The sequence below is a fragment of the Zalophus californianus genome, chromosome 6 (assembly GCF_009762305.2).
Source record: "Zalophus californianus isolate mZalCal1 chromosome 6, mZalCal1.pri.v2, whole genome shotgun sequence".
Taxonomy (NCBI): Eukaryota; Metazoa; Chordata; class Mammalia; order Carnivora; family Otariidae; genus Zalophus; species Zalophus californianus.
Genome location: NC_045600.1, coordinates 127,796,971 through 127,816,579, shown reverse-complemented (window position 1 = coordinate 127,816,579; position 19,609 = coordinate 127,796,971). Strand labels below are relative to the sequence as shown.

Genomic DNA, 19,609 nt, shown 5'->3' with positions numbered 1-19,609 from the left:
GAAAATAACAAAAAAAATCCATAGTGAAATAATTAAAGGAATTAAAATGCTATGCTAGAAAATATGCAATAAAAAAATAAAGTAGAAAAGGGAAATAGAGGAACAAAAGGGCAACACATAGAAAACAAAAATTAAAATGGCAGACATAAATCCAACTACATCAACACTAACATTAGAACAGATTTCAAAAATCCAACTAAATGCAGTAAGGGAAAGACATACTTTACATTAAATGATACAAATAGGTTAACAGTAAAAGAATGAAAACAATATAACAGGCAAAGAGCGCAAGAAAGCAGGAGTGGCTATAGCAGTATCAGCAAATTAGACATTTAAACATAAAATGGTACTAGAGATAAATAAGGACATTTTAAAATGATAAACTGTTAATTTATCCAGAAGACAAAACAATTATAAACCTATGTGTACCAACAGAGCTGCTCAATATATGAAGCAAAAACAAAAAGAATTAAGGGGAGAAATAGACAAGTCAACAACAATAACCTGGAAACTTCAAATTAATAACTTTACCTTAAGACACTAGAAGAGCACATAAAATCCAAAGGAAACAGAAGGGAAGAAATAACAAAAATTAGAGAAAAAAATTAATGAAAAAAGAATAGGAAAACAATAGAGAAAAATCAACTAAACAAAAAGTTGGTTCCTTAAAAAGATCAACAAAATTGACAAACTTTAGGGGCGCCTGGGTGGCTCAGTCGGTTGAGCATCCAACTCTTGATTTCAGCTTGGGTCATGATCTCAAGGTTGTGAGATCGAGCCCCGAGTCAGGTTCTAGGCTTGGTGTGGAGTTTTCCTGGGATTCTCTCTCTCCTCTCCCTCCGCCCCTCCCCCCATACATGAGCATGCTCGCTCTCTCTCTCAAATAAATTTTTTTAAAAATTGACAAACTTAAGCCATATTGGCCAAGGGGATGGGAGGAAGATCCAAATCATTACATCATGTATGAAAGAGGGCACATTACTACTTATCTTATAGAAATACAGAAGATTATAAAGGAACACCATGAACAACTTTATGCCAACAAATTAAATAATGCAGAGGAAATGGACAAATTCCTAGAAGGAAAAAATCTACAAAAATTGACTCAGGAAGAAATACACAATCTGAATAGACCTATTATAAGTAAAGAAAGTGAATTTGTAATTTTAATACTACCCACAAAGAAAAGCCAGGCAAAGATGGCTTACTGGTGAATTCTGCCAAACACTGAAACAGAAGTTGATACCAATTCTTCACAAATTCTACCAAAGAAGAGAAAAGAGGGGAACACTTCCCAGTGCATTATATGAAGCAATATCACCCTGATACCAAAACGAGATAAAGACATAACAAGGAAAGACCACTACAGACCAATATCTCTTAAGATAAATGCAAATATTCTCAACAAAACATTAATAAACTGAATCCAGCAATATATAAAAAGGAACATATGTCCTGACAAATTGGGATTTTATTTATTCCCAGGAATGCAAAATTTATTTAACATCCAAATGTAAAAGTAATACAAATGTAATAGCTATAAAACCACATAATCCCCTCAATAGAAGTAGAAAATACATTTGACAAAATTGAACACCACTTCATGATAAACGACAGCATCAACCACAAGAAAAATACTCCACAAACTAGGAATAAAGGAAATGTCCTCAACCCGAAAAAGAGTATCTACAAAAACACACAGCTGACATCATCATCAATGGTGAAAGACTAAATGCTTTCCCCCTAAGATGAGGAACAAGAAAAGGATGTTCTTTCTTGACATTTCTATTCAAGATTGTGTTGAAGAGTCTAACCAGGGCAATCAAACAAGAAAAATAAAAGACATCCAAATTAAAAAGGAGGAAGTAAAGCTGCTCTATTCATGGATGGCATGGAAACATCTAAGGAATCCACTACAAACTATTTGAATAAATGAGCTGAATACTGAATAAAAGATCAAAGATGCAAGATCAGTAAATAATAATCAATTATTTTCTATAAAGTAGCAAAGAAGAAACTGGAAATGAAAAGAAGAAACAATTCCATTTATAACAGCATCAGAAAGAATAAAATGTTTAGGAATAGAGGTGAAAATCTTACACTCTGAAAACTACAAAACATTGCGGTAAGAAATTAAAGAAGACCTATATAAATGGAAACCTATCGCATGTTCATGGATCAGAAGACTTACTACTATGAAGATGGCAATATTCCCCAAACTGATCTACAGATTCCAAGCAATCCCTATCAAAATGCCACCTGGCTTCTTTACTGAAATTGAAGAAGCTGATCCTAAAATTCATGTGGAAATTCAAGGGACCCAGGAAAAGGAAGGAAGGAAGGAAGGAAGGAAGGAAGGAAGGAAGGAAGGAAGGAAGGAAGGAAGGAAGAAGGAAGGAAGGAAGGAAGGAGAGAGAAAAAAAAAAACCCACCCTTTGTAATAGTTACAATATCGTTATTCTTAAAAAGGTAAATACAGGGGCACCTGGGTGGCTCGGTTGGTTAAGCATCTGCCTTTGGCTCAGGTCATGAGCCCAGGGATCTGGGATCAAGCCCCACTTTGAGCTCCCTACTCAGCAGGGAGTCTTCTAGTCCCTCTCCCTCTGCCCCTCCCCCTGCTCATGCTCTCTCTCAAATAAAATCTTCTAAAAAATTTTTTTTAAAGGTAAATACATACTTTATGATCCAGCCATCTCAAAACTATATATTGATCCAAGAATTAAAAGAAAATGGTCCATAAAAACACCTGCAAACCTATTCACAGTAGCTCTATAGTACAGCCAAAAACTGGAAACAACCCAAATGTCAATCAATAGGTGAACGGATAACCTGGATTATCCACACAATGGTATACTACTCAGCAATAAGAAGAAATAAACTATAGGAACACACAAGAACATGGATGAATCTCAAAATAACTGATGACTGGAAAGAAGACATTAAGAATATACACTGTATGCTATATGATTCCACATACACAAAATTCTAAACAGTGGACACCGATCTAGTGGCAGAAAGCAGATCGGTGGTTCCTGAGGAGGGGAAATGCTGGGGGGGACAGGGGAGAGGCTACAGGAGGCACAAGGGAAGTTGGGGGTGATGGAAATAGTCATTACCTTGATTGTGGTGGGGGTGACTTCACTGGTGTATTCATGCATCAAGACTTATCAGTTGTACATTTCAGTCATGTCCAGTTTAGTATACATTAATTTGATTTCCTTGAAGCTATAATCAGTTAACTGATTAATTAAGTATACTCAGTGGGGCTAGAACACACTCCTGATACAAAGCCCTGCTTCAGTACTGCCACCCAGAGGCAATGGCCCAACAGTTTCTAAAGAAGTCAGGGTTGAAGAGAGGAACACCTGCCATGTTCTCGCCTCCCTTTGGAAGTGGGAAGAGAATACGCCTCTCCTCATGTTGCCTATGACCCCTGCATGACAGAACGGGACCCTCGGCAGCAGCAGCGTCACCTGCCTGCAGGTTTGTAGAGGTGGTTTGGAATAAGGCCTCCAAATTCTTCCATACTGAGAGGTGGGGTCTGTCACCACTCCCTTGAATCTGGGTGCACTGTGACTGCTTCAACCGACAGAGTACAGTGGAAGCAATGCTCTGTGGCGTCAGAGGTGGAGCCTAAAAGGCTGGCCAGCACCGGCCGGGTTTGCTGGAACTCTTGCACTTGGAGCCCTGAGGGGCCACATCAGAAGCATAACTCCCGCCATTATGTGAGGAGGCCAAGTCTCAAGCAGACGCCACCTGTGGATGCTCTGGTTGATGGTTCTACCTTCAAGTGATTCACTCTCAGGGCCAGATGTGAGTGAAGGGGTTTCTTAATCACTCCGGCCCATCCCCCCCCCAACCCCCCTCCCCACCCGTCCCGCCTTCAAACCTTCCCCAGGCTAGAGGCTCAGCCATTGTGCGGCAGATCCGAGCTACCTTCTCTATGCCCTGTCTGAACTCCTGATCCAAGGAATCTGTATGTTAAGAAGGCAGTTTCAAGCTTCTGGGTAATTTGTTATACAGCAGTAGGGACCGATGCAGAGGTAAATGCAGTAATTTGTTGGGTTTCTCCCAGGCCGAGCTAGGTAGAAACTTCTACGCTCCACTACACTTCCAAAGCCCAAAGCACCTATCCACGTTACCCAAGCCAACCGGGACTTAGGGACCTGGGTATTCCACAAGAACACTGGCCCAAAGCACTGCTCTTGGAGTGGTCTCTCACGTAGGCATAGCCCCAGCTTGAACAGGACTTCTTTCCTCCACTGCCCTTGGGAGAATGGAAAGACAGGCTAAAAAGGGGACAGCACTTTACCGACCCCTGGGCAAAGGCCTGGGGACCATGTAGTTTGACCAAGGCAGAAAGAACCCAGCACTCAAGGAAGGATAAAATAACAGATGTAACGTGAATGACATGATGCCGGGCGTGTGGCTGGGGTCCCCCGTGTCCCCACAGAACAGAACACAGCGTGAGCCCCCACAGACCCTCTGCATGTGGGGCTGCCTTCGGGGCGAGGAGTTAAACCCGGCACCTGGCCGCACACACTTGATAAGCCACACCTGCGAACCCGTTTTGCCCACAGGTAAGAGCAACCACGAAGAAAGCCCAATTAGCACAGATCTGATCTAGACAATTACGCTATTTTATGAAAAATACAGGAGTAACCAACAAGTACGTCCTGAGAATCCGGTACATCTCCTGCCAGAAACTTCTCCCCTCTGCAGAAGGATTCCCTCCAGATTTCCTCAAAATGGTCAGCTCGTGTACTTAATTTAAAAGTTGGTTCCCTTTGTAAAAATCTCGCCTTTTAAAACAACTTTTCAGTGACATCTATTACTGAAAACATTACACCCCGGAGGAGAACAATCTCTACTTTTTTTCCCCCCACATGTGCAGACAAGTCACACCCACACACATACACACCACAAAATGTTTCATAGTAGAGCCTTGTCAAAAAGTTATTATACAACATTTTATTTTATCTGGCAGCCAGAAATGATGTTCAGCTGTCTGGAACACAGGCTGCAAGAGGCTGCTCGTCACAGACAACTGGAAGGGAGAAAAACCCAGAAGAGGACTGTTGTGAATTTCAGAACCTCCAAAGACAAAGCAAGTGGCCGAACACCACTGGTCATGTGCTGGTCAAAGTCTCAGGCGTCCTGAGGAGAGCGCCCTGTCGCTCACGCTGGTACTAATTAATTCGGAATTATATTCTTACTGCAATTTGAACAGCTTCCTTTTTTTTTTTTTGCTATTGCTAAATGCTTTCCCTTTTTAGGGAGTTACTGGTGCATTAGAACTCCGAGGAACTGTTCTTTAATACAGTTGAAACTGGAATACCTTCCAGAAATCTGAATTGTCAGCATTGGAATCATGAAAAAAAAAAAAAGTCATGGGAAATAAAAACAGAATCCCGGCTTCACTATCCAACTTTGCTCTGGCTTCCCCTCCCAGCTTGTTCTCTTCACCGGATGGTCTGGTGTGGGATCCCCGTGGGAGCCAGACAAGGTAGCAGGGAGATCTACCCCCAGGGGCACAGGGACAAGTCTCATTTACCTGGACATACACCTTAGGTGCTGAACGAGCTGGTCAGATGAGGCAAGGAAGCCACTGGATTCAGGGCCATCAGTCCCTGCTCTTGATTCTTCCCAAGTCACCATGTCCCCAAATCTAGCAAGCATCTGGCTCCTGCTGCCAGCAGGGCATTTTGCTGGGGTACGTGATTTTTTTTACGAGACAGGTGTCCCAAAGGAAATGATGTTTTTAATCCCACGATGCCCATTTTCTACCATGGCTGGAAGTTTCATGCCAACAGAACTTCCATCCTGATGCTGCTGCCCCATGGCTGCCCTCCACCAGGGATCTCGCCAGGGGTCAGCCGGAGATGGAGCCTCCAGGACAGAGGAGGTCTGGGGGAGATGCACCTGCTCGAGGTCACGCGGTACGTATGCATTTTGAGCCAGGCGTCGAATTCAGGCCTGCCCGACCCCAGGCTCGGCACTTACCACCCGGGCTGACCCGGAGCCCCCTCTATATTCCCAGACTGAATCCCGCTCTCAGGGTGAGATTTCCAGGCCCTACGATGTCCCAGGCACACCCGCGGTGTACAAAGAGATGGATGACAGGGACGGTTTGCCTTCTCTGGCATCATCTCCTTAGCACATCCCCTTCAGTCCTGCCATGTTCAAGGGCCAACTCAAGCCTCACGCCGCGGTGAGCCTTCCCAAATCTCCTTTCCCAACCTGTCAGTGCCCCTCTGCCCAGCCCGCCTGGGGTTGGGTAACCAGATCCCCTGTGGCTTAACCCGTCCTTTGAGCTCTTTCTCCACCCACCATGGTATCCTCTGAGGGCCTGGTCCTCACGGGATGATGTGAACACAGAGGAAGAGGAAATGTGGGGGGGGGGGGTGGTGGGCATCCTCAGAGGGGCTCTCAAATGGACTTCCTAAATGCTTCGTGAGGTCTGTGCTATATAAAACTGGAAAAGAATGACTGTACTATATTCCTCACAGTCTGCAGACAATCAAGTGAAAAATCTCTGCCTTCCTATGGGATGGACCGAGACCCGAAGACCCTACCAGGGCCAGGGCCAGGCCCAGGGAAGGGCGACAGGGTGGGGAAACAGGGGGATCTGGGGCAGATAACCTGCTGGCAAGAAACAGCCATTCCCTTGAGGGCCTGAAACACAGATGCTCCCATCACCGGAACAGCCAAGACATCACTCGCCGCTGGAAAATGCGTATTTATACTGAAGGAGACAGTTTTTCAAACTCAGAGACAAGCCAACAAGGCCCCTGACAGAAATTAATTGAGGGCCTCAGCCTCGATGCTGCTCTGCATACTCAACACCCACAAAATGATTAAGTGCTTCACAGAAAGGGGACTAACAGTCCAAATATGACTCAGACGGTACCCTCTGGGACAGAGCAGGCATGAAGCACAAATGCTCAGCTCTCCCCACTATCGACTGACTGTCAGCTCCACACAAGGAAAAGGCACTGTGTCAAGGTCAGGAGGTTGGAGACAGTCAAGGGAAATCAAAACTCACCCGAAAGCAGAGTCAGAAAAGTAGCAGCCGGCCTTGGCAGTGACGGGTAACAGTTCATTTTCTGGGAGAAAGCTGTCTTTCCTTAAATGTTGACATAAAGAAAGCTCATTCTCTTTGCGAGGACCCAGAAGGCCAAGTATGGGCTCCCCAGGGGACCCATGGGGGTGGGGCCTATAAGCTCCATCTCTATATAACGGCTGTCTCCATGGAGAGAAGAAAAGCCTCTCTCCCCTTACCCAAGCCCTGAGCACTCCCGGGCTGGGGGTCTGGCATCAACACCCATGGCAGATGTGGGCGGGGTCTCTCTGCGTCCCCTACTGGGGGCTTTGGCCCTTTGCAGCCCATCCCAGGTTGCATCCACACCACCACCAGAGCTGACCACCAGTGATGCCTGCTATTTTCTGCTCAACTGGGCGGGAACACTCCCGGCTTTACTGGGCTTTTCCCCCATGGTTCACTGTCCGGCTCAGTCCAAAGGCAGTGACAGGGAGGTTGATCTATGACTTGCTAATGGATTGAGAAAGGTACGACCTCCTTCAGCCTGAAGGCACACCCGTTCCAGCAAGCAAACTCCCTGTCTGTTCGTGCACAAGAAATTGCCCGTTGCTTTGAAAGGAGGCTGTGCAAAATGAACCCGCTGCATTTGTGGCTGGAAAACACCCAAGGAAACTGGGCAGCAGATGTCCTGATGAGACTTTTTTTTTTTTGCTGGGCTTTTCCATGAGAAATTCGTGTACTGTAAAGGCTAGATCTTTCTGCGGGGTGGGGGGTGGGGGAGAAATGCAACCCTAAAGTCATTTCTTAAAAAGACCCAAACCCAGTCACTCCAACCCCAGCGTCTCTTTCCCTTCTCTTTCTCTGTGTTGGACTTCCTGGCCCCAGTCAGCCTGCTGGGAGGGAAGCCGGGCGGGCGTGCTCCTTCGCTCAGTCACACGTTCTCTCCCGCTCTCTCCCTTGGAGGGAACATGAACGCTGCTGATTCAAAAATCAGACACTTCTGCGGGAGTTGGCAGGGCCCGGATCTCCACCCCCACCGGCCCTGGAACACCAAGTCAGCACCTCCGCAGGCAGCCCCTGGGCCGCGCCTTCTGGGGAACACAGTCCCTCCTCCAGCCTCAGGGTTGGACCGGCTGCCAGGAGCTTCCTTGAGCCACCTGGACAGCCCCAGCCGGCATGCACTTTAAATAATAAACTATGCATTCTTGATCCGTCTGCAGCTCGAGGCAGATTTTCCTATTGAAGCTGGAGGCCTTCTCTGCTTTGAGTTACTAAAGTGGGGCGGGTGCGTGTTGCATAAGAGGTAAGGGGGAGACAACTGGGGAAAGACTACACCACTCCTCTTCCGAGTCCTCTGCTTGGTGGAGCCTCGTGTGGGAAAGTGGATTCAGACACACATGCACAAAAAAATATCCTGGTATCCTTTTCTTTTTTTTTTTTTTCTCAGCATTGGAATTTCAGATTTTCTTTCTCAATCAAGTAATGGGAATATTCAAGAAGAGGACTAATGTGCTTACCCTGTAGTGGCTCTCCTGTGTTCTCTCAGATAATATGCTCAAGAGACAACGGGCAGAGGAAAACAAAAAATTGTTAAATAGGGATTGCACTGCTCAGACTTATGGGAGAAATATTTGTGAACTGTTTCATAGAAACCTTGGAAATGTATTTATGAATGCAGTAGACTGAAGAATGGTCCCGCACCAAAGATGTCCACGGCCAGATCCCTAGGACATGTGAATGTGTTAACTTACATGGCAAAAGGGGCTTTGCAGATTGGATTAAGTTAAGGATTCTGAGATGGGGAGATTATCAGGGATGATCTGAGTGGGCCTGATGTAATCACACATGTTATTATATAAGGGAGACAGAGAGATTTGACTACAGAAGAGAATCATCGGAGGGACGCGGCATGAGAAAGACTCCGCTGCCCATTGCTGGCTTTGAAGATGAGGGACGGGGTTGGGAGCCAAGGAATACAGGCAGCTTCTAGAAGCTGGAAGAGGCAAGGAAATGGATTCTCCCCTAGAGCCTCCAGAAGGAATGAAGGTCTGCTAACATCCTGACGTTAGCCCAGTGAAATGGATCTCAGACTTCTGACTTCCAGAACTGTAAGATAATATATTTGTGTTGTTTTAAGCCACTAAGTTAGTGGTAATTTGTTACAGCAGCAATAGGAAAGTAATAGGAGCCTTCCTTCCAGCCGGAGGGCCTTAGACACAACTAAGATGACAAACATCTGATTGAGGCAAGTGTGATATTCAGAATGCAGACAAAGCACCTCCAGACTCTAGAAAACTCAGTGAGGCAATCAGGGTGGATTTCCTGGAATAGGTAACATCTAAGTTGGGCCTCCAAAAATAAGATGGGTTTTCAAGAACAGTAAAAAGATCGACACAAAAGGGTCATTCCACATAGTTCCCTAAGCCAGAGTACATCTTTAACATACCAAGGCCCTGTGACCTAAGAATTCACAATCTAGTTGGAGCCACATTAACTAATAATTACTTAATACATCAAGTAAGAGGGAACCCCTATGTGCTTAAATTTGAAAACCTAGATGACATTTGCTAGGGAAATGCAATTTACCAAAATTAATCCCATTAGCAATACAAAACTTAAACTAATTATTTTACAGAAGAAACAGGGAAAGTTAGAAAGGAACTATAGTCACAGAAAACACAGGACTGAGCTGGTTCCCCAGCGGGCTCCACCAAACCTTCACAGAGCAGATGGCCTCAATGATTCATAAATTGTTCCAGAGTCTAAAAACTAGTCTTAAAAGCTAGTGTATCTTTGATACCTAAACTGAGGAATAGCGTGTATGCACATGTGCACATGCACACAAATTATAGAGCAACATCACATATGAATATGGATGCAAAAAGCCTAAATAAAGCATTAGCAAAGAGCAATATCGTGTTAAGGAAATAATACACTACGGCCAAGTGAGACTTGTACCAGGAATTCATGGTTGGTGTAATATTAGGACATCATTCACATAATATACCATCTTAATACATCTAAGAACAATCATACAGATGCCCATCTCCCCAGTGCTGCAAAAGCCTTTAGAAAATCAAGTATCCATGTCTGATTTTAAAAAAATTACACTCACAGTGGCCATATCTAAGACAATTTGTGTATCAGAAGAACTAAGTAAATAAATGAGTATCCATGGAGTAAAATAAGAATCTACAAGTCCACACAGGCACACATAAATAAATGGGGGAGAAGAGGAAGCTCTCCTTGCAGGAGAACACAGATCAAAAAGGTGGAAGAAATGATGGAGTAGAAAAGCACCAACCTGAAGCCCCCACAATAATAACTGAGTCTGTGGAGAATCAAAAGATGCTAAAACTAGTGAGTGAAAGTCAGATGAAGAACAGGATACTTACATAGTCTTGAAAATATCCCACAAATTTTTGCTAATTGCATATGGAAAGATCATAACTCTACATCAGATTCACCTAGAAACACAACCTGAACCAAGTATTGAAAGTTGACATCCAATAACGGGACAAGCCACCAGGCACAAATATATAACCTACGTCCAATCATGAAGAAACATCAGACAAAACCAAATTTAGAGACCTCCTGCAAAAGAAAACTAGACTGTACTTGTGTTTTTTTAAGAAATGTGAAGGTCAGGAAAGACACAAACTAAGTAACTGACCCCGATTGGAGGAGACTAAAGAACACAGTAACTAACTGCAACTTGGGACTCAAGATTGGATTCTGGAGCAAGAAAAGAAAGCTATAGAAGACATCATTGGGACTACAAAGAAAATTCAAACAAAATCGCACATTAGATAATGGCATTGTGTCAATGTTTCATATCCCAAGTTTGCTAAATATATGATGTTTAAGAGTTCTTAAAAAATACAAATGTACGTATCTACATGGGGCGCCTGGGTGGCTCAGTTAAGTGTCTGCCTTCGGTTCAGGTCATGATCCCAGGATCCTGGGATCGAGTCCCCCAGTGGGCTCCCTGCTTGGCATGGAGTCTGCTTCTCCCTCTCCCTCTGTCCCTCTCCTTGCGCTTGCTCTTTTTCTCTCTTTCTCTCTCTCAAATAAATAAAATCTTTTTTTTTTTTTGTAAAAAAGGAAGTATTTATAGATAAAAAGATATAATGTCTGCAAATTAGGCTCAGGTGGTTCAGGAAAAAAGTGTGTCTGTGTAGGGGAGGGTGGAAGGAGAGAGTAAAAGAGAGAAAGAGAAAGCAAATGACTCTACAAGTAGAGAAAAATGTTAACCATCGGTAAGCATGAGTAATGGGTATACCAGTACTCTCTGCAACTATATCAAAACAAGAAGCTAACAAAAATATGGTGGAATACAAGTAAAGAGGGCAGGGATATGAGAGCAAATAGTTCATTTTGGGTCTGATGATGGGAAAAAAGTGAGTCAGAACACTGGGTATTAGGCTGGTGGAAGTGGGCATCAGCAGACGGGGATTTGGCTGAGAAACGCCCACTCCCAGGGAGCAGGTGGAGACAGTAGCTGCCCACTGGGCATGTGTAGATGAATCACCAGAAGATGAAGGGCTCAAGACACAGTTTGGGAAGAGAGTGGCCGGGACTGCTCCAAGGTGGAACCAGATAAAGACCCCAAGGCCTCGAGAAAAAGGGTGGGCAGCAGTCAGCACAAGGGCACCCTGGAAAGTACTGGTATTTGGAGGCCAGGAGAGAGCACAGGGGCGAGCAGTCCTTGCCGGCAATGCTCCCATGACACCGGGAAAATGTGGCTGAGAAAATGAACCAGCCTTGGGTTCTGAGGGGGACGCATCAGTTCCCCTGAGCCCAGCTGGTCCCAGAGGTAAAAGGAAACCAAACCAGAGAACAGCAAAAGGCGGCTTGAAAGGCCGGACCAGAGGCCCACAGGTGGGCAGGCAGCATGGGAGGCGTGACTCCCACCTGGGCACCAGGTCCCACCCTCAGGAGCAACATGTCCCTCACAACACCCCCGGCCCATGTTTGGACAGCCCTGCTTCACGCTGCAAAGTCAGAGCATCAGTTGGGTGGCTTGGCCCTTACTCCCATCCTTTCCTCCCTCTACCCTGCCCAGGAAGCACCACCAGGAATGAGAAAGTCCTTCCAACCTGAACCCCCTGCCCTAGAGCACATCCAGAATGACACCAGTAATCAGTGTTCCACTCAAGGGTCAGCAATCACCTGCTGGAATGTCGGCTCCACGAGGGCCGGGACCAGATCAGGTCTCTCGTTTACTACTGGAATGCACAGTGCCCAGAACTGGGCCTGACACACAGTGGTCATCAAACAAACACTGGCCAAGCGAACAAATTACTGCCTTGGGTAACAGGGCCCATCACAAGTTTTAACACAGAGACTTGAAAATAAAATAGATTCAAGCCAACTTACGGAAAACATACACAGACACAGTCACTGAAAGCTTAAAAGCATAGAGAATAGGATTAGTATTTCTACAGAGATTCATTCAAACACTGCCCCCAGGCCTAGTTGATCCATTTTTTCCCCTGATTCTCCATCAATCAGCCCAGAACCAGGGCCTCCAGAGGGAACCCCAAGAGCACAGGGTATTAGGCTCACCAAGCCTCCAGGAGGCCCATGTGTGCAATGCTCTGCCCACTGCTTTGGAGATCTCGGGGCTGCTTTTGCTGAATGACCCAATTTTTAAAAAGAAGGAAGGATGGGAGAGGGAAGGGAGGAATATGCCACAGATCAAGTGATTGTTCATGCTGGAAGAATTTTTTTTAACTGAATATACAGGAATTTTTAGAAGGTAACAAACTTTCTTGAATTCTTAACATTTTTAAATGGTTAGGGGCCCCTCCCACTGTGTGCTGCCTCCCAGCCAGGACACCTGCAGGATCCTCTTTTGGTATCCTCCCTGCAGTGCCCCGAAACTCCAATTTCAGCTTGTGCCAGCAGGGCCCCTCCTCAAGCGTATGACCCTGGCCTTTCCTTTTTTGCAGACTCTTATACCTAAAAAGCCTGCTTGGCTTACACAAGAGCTACTGAAAATCTGGGCGACAAGAGGCGCCGGACAACACTCCAGCTCCCCGCCATCCGCATCCTTGAGACCACTCTGGAAGCTTCCGTGCCCTCTTCAGAGTGCCTGTTGTAGGAACCAAGCTCCTGCTGCCCACAGCAATAACCTTGGCATACTCGCCTCCCACTGGATTTTCCACTGGATTCCACTGAATTTTGCCCTTCCCCATCTCCGTCTCCTGCTTCCCGGGACTCCTCCCTCTCTCAAACCAGCCACCTGCGCTCAAGCCCTCATTTGAGGCCTGCTTTTTACAGAGCCCACTTGATGGACCTTTTCCATAAAGAGATGACACCCGGTGTTTTAATAATACTTTTTACTTAATGAAAACCCACTGGCAATAGTTCATTCAACTCCGAGCAACCTGGTGAAATGAAAGTACTGAGAAAAGTATGACCTCTCTTTCACAGATAAGGAAACAGGGGAGTAAGAGAAAGTAGCAGACGCTGAGCATCTCTGCCTGCTGGGAAGCAGTGAGAGGACCTGCCCCCAGCCGCCAGGCCCTGCCCTGGCCGCGTTCACTCCCAGGCCACGTGGGTGGGCAGTGTCCATTTCACCGTGTCTTACAGGCTCCAAAGCCACAGAGTTATACAGCCTCGGGGAATAATAATGGCAATAATTATAATAATAGTAGAGGGATGATGATGACTTTATAGAGCGATTTTACTGGGTTTTACCTTTGTTCTTTCTAAAGAGCGATTACCAAGCATCCTCCTCCCACCCAGACACCCCAAAAGAAAATCCCAACGATTTCTTGAGTCATTTGTCTCAAAAAAGAAATAAAAAATGAGATCAAAGCGACTTGGATGAACACATGGTTCATATAAAGCAAATGGCAGGATGGGAGATACCCCCGCCACCCCCGAGCTGGAGAGAACGAAGTCGGAACCCAACAGCGAATGCCAAAACCATTATTCCTAAACACTCAGGATGCCAAAGGGGCCCTGTGGGCTTTTCTGGGAAGACTCTGAAGGTCAAGAAACACTCATCTGGTGATCTCAAAAGTGCCCCCGTGAGCACCAGGCAGACAGGAGATGTGCAGGTGGATCCCCAGCCTCAAAGGAGGCGGGAAGTTGGTCTGCCCGCCTGGCCTTCCAGGACAGGTCCGCACTCAGCTGCTGGCTAACACAGGCGCCAGAACCTTCCAGAGCAGGTGGTGGGTACACATTAGGAATGTTGCAGGGCACCCGAGAAACACCCCCAGGTCCTTCTGGGAGCCCCCGTCAGCCCAAGGGCATAAACCCATGCTCCAGAGAATGTGAGACACATCAAGTATTTTCTTTGAATAACACTGGCAAATGAGTTAGCGTGTGTGCTGGAGGCTGCCGAAAGACGCAGTGAGTGACTTCGGTGAGCTGGTTTACTGGGTATTCATGTGGGTTTTGCTTTTTTTTTTTTTTTCTAAAGCTACTGTCGTAAGGTAGCCTTTGTGTTCCTTTGCCATGGGCGTTTTGTTGGGCAGAAGCTGGGCACAGCCACCATTCCCAACTGCAGTTTGTTTGTTTGTTTGTTTTTTTAAGATTTTATTCATTTACTTCAGAGAGAGAGAGCACGGGTGAGCCCAGAGGCAGAGGGAGAAACAGACGACCCCCTGAGCATAGAGCCCGATGCAGAGCTCAGCCCCAGGACCCTGAGATCATGACCTGAGCTGAAGGCAGATGCTCAACCATCCACCCAGGCCACCCTGAGAGCCATGCGGGCGCCCCCCAGTCGTAGTTTCTGAAGCCTGACCTCCGTGAAAGAACAATGTTAGGGGAAGGAGTCCCCTTGAAGCATCAAGAGCAGAGGGGGAGGCTTCTCCAGCCTGGGGAGGGCCTGCTTGGGTTCTCTGAGCAGGCAGGGGGCACCCCACCCTTGCAGCCCCCAGGTGGTGGGTCCCTCTGAAGGGTCCCTGTCATCAGGATGGCACAGAGAGGTTGAGAAATTTCATACCTGGAACAGTTAATGAGTGACTTGAGGCCTCAGGGACCCGGCAGACATGTGACCCAATCATTGGCCTAAAGGGTGAGGGGCCAGTGTTACACAGCCACCGTGAGACAAGAGATGTGGCCAGGACCCCAGAGGGGCAGGGCACCTGCACCCACAGGCATGGGAAAGTTCAGGGAAGTTCATCTCTGTTGACAGCTCTGAATGCCAGGGGAATGGAGGGCAGAGTCTCGGGTGTAAGTTGCCCCATCCTGTGCTACACACAAACACATGTCACTCATGGTACAGCTTTCCCGAGAGAAAAACGTTAAAGTAGAAATCACATTTGGGCTTGTGAAAGAGTCCTGGGGCAGCTGACAGAAGCGCATGTGAAATTACTCAGTAGAGATTTTTCCATAACCCAGCATATAGAGCACTCCCCCGGAAAATGGGGGAGGGACACAGCAGCCTAAAGTGAATTCTGAGTATAGAATCACAATCCACACAAGAAAATGGTTCAGTGTGAGAGTGGGCCCATAGGACAACCAGCAAGATCCACACCCCAAGAAATGTAGAAGGTGGAATAATTCAAAGAAGACTTCACATATATTAGGGTGAAATAACCACGGCGATGAAGGATAAAGTCATAATGACAGAATAGGACGCTATGAAAAAGGCAGAACTGGAAAAGAATCAAACGTAACTTCCAGAAGTCTAGAGTCTGATCACTAAAACTGAAACCTGGATGATTAGATTAAATGGAAATCAGACCCCATTTAAGAGAAATCTGGTGAAGTGGGAGGCCAATGAGAAGAAATTATTCAGAATACAGAATAGAAAGAGACCTAATACGTTAAAAAAAAAAAAAAAAAAAGTTAACAAAACACCAAGGAAAGAACAGGAAGGTCCACATCGATTGAGTAGGAATTCCAGGAGGGGACTTGAGCCGATTATAGGGAAGAGGCAACTCCCCACTGACCCGAGGCTGGACCTTTCTCAGAATTCACAGAAGTCATGAATCCTCACATCCAGAAGTCACAGTCGGTCCCAAATGGGATAAATATGGCCAAATTCTGCCATAGACATACTACAGAACACAAAGATAACATTGTTTAACCTGCCGAGAGAAAAGACAGATTATTTACACAGAATTGAAAACTAAATGGATGGGGGCGCCTGGGTGGCTCAGTCGTTAAGCATCTGCCTTCGGCTCAGGTCCTGATCCCAGGGTCCTGGGATCGAGCCCCGCATCGGGCTCCCTGCTCGGCGGAGAGTCTGCTTCTCCCTCTCCCGCTCCCCCTGCTTGTGTTCCCTCTCTTGCTGTGTCTCTCTCTGTCAAATAAATAAATAAAATCTTGAAAAAAAAAAAAAAGAAAAAAGAAAGAAAACTAAATGGATGGAAGACCTTTTGTAGCAAAAACAGAAGTCAGAAGACAGGGGAATAACATCTTCAATGTGTTGAGAAAAGATAAGACTCAACTGAGAATTTGATATTCAGCTAAACCATCATGAGGAGTACCAGTGAAATAAAGGCAATTGCGGGAAAAGCAAAGATAATAAATAACTGAACCACCCACAAACCCTGTTTGAAAAGGTTAAAAAAAATGAATAACCAAACAAAAAGCAGAAACAGACCCATAAATACAGAGAACAAACCGAAGGTTACCAGAGAGGAGGGGGTAGGGGGCTGGGCAAAATGGATGAAGGGGACTGGGAGATACAGGTCCCCGGTTCTGGAATGAGTAAGTCACAGGAATAAAGGGCACAGCGTAAGGAGTGTGGTCAATGACACCGTAACAGCGACATAATGGTTCAGAGGTTAGCAATGCATAACGTACCAACTTGTCAAATCACAAGTTGTACACCTGAAACACATTGACGTAACATTGCATGTCAACTGTACTCAAAATAGTTAACAATTAAAAAAATTTTTTGAAGACAGTTTCTTTCAAAAGGACGTTAAACGCAGAAAAGTGAGTTGCAAGAAACAATACCGAGCAAATAAGTTGGCAAATATATAAATAAACCTAAGTAACTCTAACTGTAAAAAGACATAATGATGAAAAATAAAATAAATTAAAAAATACATAATGATGATGACATAGGAGGGGAAACAAAAACAAAATAGAATGGGTAAAAAATAACAGGTAAAATGAAAGTGAAGGTATTCGAAGGCTCTTACATCGTGAAGCATAGATACCCGGGTGCCTTACAGAATTCCCTAAGACAAATATATTTTTTTATCTTTTAAGGTAACAACAAAAATGTGGAATAGATTATAAACTTGCACATCAATGGAAGAAAGAGGGGGAATTGAGACTATCTGGTGAAGCTGAAAGAAAGGAAGAGAAACAACAAAAAGAAACAGAAGCAAAGAAAAAGCACAGTATTGTCAACCAAAAACAAAATATTCAAGATGGTGGAAATAAATGTAATTTTACCAGAAACAGGACAAATGTAAAAATACTAATGTTGCCGGGTGCCTGGATGGCTCAGTCGGTTAAGCATATTCCTTCGGCTCAGGTCATGATCTCAGGGTCCTGGGATCGAGCCCCACGTCGGGCTCCCTGCTCAGCGGGGAGTCTGTCTCCCTCTCTCTCTGTGTCTCTCAAATAAATAGGTAAAAATCTTTTAAAAAATACTAACATCACTAATGAAAAGACAGTTATTCTCAAACTGGACATTTTTTTAAAAATTTGGATACATAATAATACTTCTAAGAAACATATGTAAAACATCATGATAAAGACTGAAAATAAAACTAAGGAAAAGGAAACATCAGGCAAACATTGACCAAAATAAAAACTCTGGCAATATTAATATTAGGTACACACAGCTAGGAAGCCAAAAGTTTTACTAGGGCTAAAAAATGGTCCATTACACAATAGTTAAAAAGAGTAACCCACCAGGAATATGGCTCCTACACTTGAATACAGCAAACAATACTGTCTCATAACATAAAGTGAAAATTGATTGAATTGAAAGGTGAAATTGGCCAAACCACGAAAAGTTATGAGATTTTTAACATATCTCTAGTTAAAACAAATCAAGCAAGTCAAAATTAATGATAGGAATGATTTTGACATCACAAGTTTGAGCTAATGAACATAGAGAACATTGTTCACAAAAACTAAACATACATTCTTCTCAATTACCTGTAAAACATTTATTAAAACAACAACAACAAAATGCCTAAACTCTAAACCACAATGCAAATCTCAACCATCACCAAAGAATCAGTACTATATGGAATGCAATATGGCCAACAAGCTCCTACTAGACCTAACCCTCCTGTAGAGCAACCAAAAATCTGAACAAAATACAAAAACCCAATGACCTGAGGCCTGGAAAGTGAGCCAACGCAGGAAGATTCTGGGGGTGGAGGAGGGGGTGGTGGGTGGCCAAGCCTGGGAAGAAAAGAACAGCACAGGGAGCTGAAGACAGGCCTAGGCTTGCTTTACAGGGTCGCTTATACTCTCGTAGAAGATCCGTAAGACAGAGTTCAGGGCAACAAAGTGATGAGGCGGTAACTGAGGACACGCCGGAAAGGCGTTCCCATAACTGAATGACAGTATGTTGTTGTAATCATTCTATTTTATTATTGTTGCTGTTAATCCCTTTCTATGCCTGATATAGAAATTAAACATTATCATACATATGTACATATAGGGAAATACATAGTAGATACAGGGTTTGGTACTATCCGTGGTTTCGGCATCCACTGGGGGTCTCGAATGTATCCCTCAGGATGGTGGTTTCTTCTCGGGAGTAAGTTAGAGGGATGATACGGGATGGGGTGGGGGAACACTCAGTCATATCCATAAATGTTAATTTCTCTCAGAAAAGAAAAAAGTACCCAAGCGGGTACAGATCTTAACATTGGTTAAGTCTGAAAGCTGGGTTTATGGACTTCTGGTTTTTCTTTTGTGTGTGTACGTCGTTTTTGTTTTTGCCTTTGTCTTTTTGCCTGTTTTAAATATTTCAGAACTAAAAATACTTTAAACCTGCTACATTTGTTTACTTCTGCACTGTCTCCCCCACCAAACCATAAGCTCCCCAGAGGCAGGGACCATGCTACGTCAAGCTCACTCCAGTGTGCCCAATGTCTAGGGGGTCAACAAATACTTAATGGCCAAATAAATGGAAAAACAAGAGGGAAAATGTAAGCATATGACCTCCAAGGGCAACTTCTGGTCTAGAAACACTAAGATTCCTTGATTTCATCGTGGATTTGTTCAAGAGGCAAGAATGGCAGATTCAAGAAGAATAACGAGAGCTTTCAGCTCCTCGCTCAGTGCCCTGTAGGGTTTCTCTTTCTCTCCCACTTAATACAGAATGAAGGCATTGAAGTGGTCCCCTGAGGATGAAGAATGGGGGTACAAAAAATAATTACAAGCACGGCAGCTGCTACAAGAGTTAAAATTTGCTAGCAGCTAAGTGACAAGTTGTGCGTTATCTCCTGTAACACTCACAAAACCACTAACAGATAGAGGACATTACTTAGCTGCAGATGATGAAACAAGGTCAGAGGGGCTCAGTCCTTTCTACCTCGGCTGAGGCTATGCAGCTCCCTCAGGATTTATCAAGAAAAATATGTGAACAGATGACCAACCAGCTATGACATCTATTCTTAT

At 44.9% G+C, this 19,609-nt stretch overlaps 1 protein-coding gene across 1 annotated transcript in view; it reads right to left on the bottom strand.

The window, feature by feature from the left end:
- Positions 1–19,609, bottom strand: part of ADAMTS17 (ADAM metallopeptidase with thrombospondin type 1 motif 17) — a 353,771-nt gene that overhangs the window by 317,155 nt on the left and 17,007 nt on the right. The window lies entirely within an intron of this gene.